The following is a 2,779-nucleotide window of genomic DNA, read 5'->3' as shown; positions in this document are numbered from 1 at the left end:
GGCAACCATAAGTTCATTCTCCAAGTCTGTGAGTCTCTGCTTTGTAAGTTCATCTGGGTCATTTCTCTTTAGAGTCTACAGATACAGTTGTCGTATGATATTTCTCCTTCTCTGACTTACTTCACTCCGTGTGATTCTCTCGAGGTTTATCCATGTTGCTGGAAATAGCATTATTTCATTTTTAATGGCTGAGTAATATCCCATTGAACATGTGTATCACAGCTTCTTTATCCATTTATCTGGTGATGGACATTTAGGTTGCTTCCAGGTCTTGGCTATTGATTGCTGCAGTGAACATTGGGATGCATGAATCTTTTCAGATCATGTTTTTTTTCCAGATATATGCCCAAGAGTGGGATTGCAGGGGCATATAGTTAGTTTTCTGAGATTGTTCAGTGTTAGAATCAGAAAGTGCCAGTGCCAAATCCATGGCACTTTGACTTGCTGTGTATTAATATCAGTTGTCTAGGCCCACGGATGGCAGCACACCTCTCCCTCCACCACCCACATCTGGGTACCGTACAGATGGGTATAGAGTTGAGCTGCAGAAAACAGGCTCCGGGATGAAGTCTCTCTCCTACTGACCTTCTGAATCCAGAAATGAAATCATTGGATAATAAAATCAAATAATGCCTTGTCCAACTTTCAAACCTTGATTGTAAACCAAGATTGCATTTTTAAAATAAAAAAAATTTAATTGAAGTATAGTTGGCTTACAGCACTGTTAGTTTCAGTTATACAGTAAAGCGGAGAAGGCAATGGCACCCCAACTCCAGCACTCTTGCCTGGAAAATCCCATGGATGGAGGAGCCTGGAAGGCTGAAGTCCATGGGGTCGCTGAGGTCGGACACGACTGAGCGACTTCGCTTTCACTTTTCACTTTCCTGCATTGGAGAAGGAGATGCAACCCACTCCAGTGTTCTGGCCTGGAGAATCCCAGGGACGGGGGAGGCTGGTGGGCTGCCATCTATGGGGTCGCACAGAGTCAGACACGACTGAAGTGACTTAGCTTACAGTAAAGAGATTCAGTTATACATACATATATATATTTGATTCTTTCCAATATAGTTTATCAGAAGATATTGAGTAGAAGTCCCTGTGATATACAGTAGGTTCTTGCTGTTTGTCTATTTTTATATAGTACTGTGTGTACATGTTAATTCCAAATTCTTATTTCAGTCTTCCCCTTCCTTCCCCTTTGGTAACCATGAGTTTGTTTTCTATCTGTGAATCTGATTCTGTTTTGCAAACAAGTTCATTTGTACTATTTTTAGGTCCCACATATAAGTGATATCATATAATCCTTGTCTTTCTCTGACTTACTTCACTTAGTATGATCATCTCGGGGTCCAACCATGTTGCTGGAAATGGCGTTATTCATTCTTTCTTTTATGGCTGAGTAATATTGCATTGTATATGCAGGTAACACCACCCTTATGGCAGAAAGTGAAGAAGACCTGAAGAGCCTCATGCTGAAAGTGAAAGAAGAGAGTGAAAAAGTTGGCTTAAAACTAAACATTCAAAAAACGAACATCAAGGCATCCGATCCCATCATTTCATGGCAAATAGATGGGGAAACAATGGAAACAGTGAGAGACTATATTTTGGGGGCTCAAAATCACTGCAGATAGTGAGTGCAGCCATGAAATTAAAAGATGCTTGCTCTTTGGAGGAAAAGCTATGACCAACCTAGATAGCATATTCAAAAGTATTCCTTTGTTAACAAAGGTCCATCTAGTCAAGGCTATGGTTTTTCCAGTAGTCGTGTACGGATGTGAGAATTGAACCATAAAGAAAGCTGAGCTCTAAAGAATTGACGCTTTTGAACTGTGGTGTTGGAGAAGACTCTTGAGAGTCCCTTGGACTGCAAGGAGATCCAACCAGTCCATTCTAAAGGAGAACAGTCCTGAATATTCCTTGGAAGGACTGATGCTGAAACTGAAGCTCCAACACTTTGGCCACCTGATGTGAAGAACTGACTTACTGGAAAAGACCCTGAAGCTGGGAAAGATTGAAGGCGGGAGGAGAAGGGGATGACAGAGGATGAGATGGGTGGATGGCATCATCGACTCAATGGACATAACTTTGAGCAAGCTCCAGGAGATGGTGAAGGACAGGGAGGCCTGGTGTACTGCAGTCCGTGGGGTCCCAAAGAGTTGGACACGACTGAGCAACTGAACTGAACTGATACATGTGTACCATGTCTCTTTATCCATTCCTCTCTTGATGGGTGTCTAGGTTGCTTCTGTGTCTGGGCTGTGGTGAATAGTGCTCCTGTGAACACAGGGGTGCGTGTATCTTTTTGAATTAAAGCCTTCATGTTTTCAGGGTACATGCCCAGGAGTGCGGTTGCTGGCCAAGACCATGCATTAATGGGATATCAAAATCCAGAATCTGAGTCTCATAGTAAATCCAGATTTTATAAAGCACTGAAAAATTATTGGAAGAGCAAGATAATATCTGCTGCTAAGTCGATTCAGTCGTGTCCGACTCTGTGCGACCCCATAGACGGCAGCCCACCAGGCTCCCCCGTCCCTGGGATTCTCCAGGCAAGAACAGTGGAGTGGGTTGCCATTTCCTTCTCCAATGCGTGAAAGTGAAAAGTGAAAGTGAAGTTGCTCAGTCGTGTCCAACTCGTAGCGACCCCATGGACTGCAGCCCACCAGGCTCCTCCGTCCATGGGATTTTCCAGGCAGAGCACTGGAGTGGGGTGCCATCGCCTTCTCCAGATGATATCTACTAACAGATTAAAAAAGAATTCCTACAATAGATACTATGG

This window comes from Ovis aries, chromosome 13 (assembly GCF_016772045.2).
Source record: "Ovis aries strain OAR_USU_Benz2616 breed Rambouillet chromosome 13, ARS-UI_Ramb_v3.0, whole genome shotgun sequence".
In the NCBI taxonomy this organism is placed as follows: domain Eukaryota; kingdom Metazoa; phylum Chordata; class Mammalia; order Artiodactyla; family Bovidae; genus Ovis; species Ovis aries.
This window is presented reverse-complemented; position numbering follows the sequence as displayed.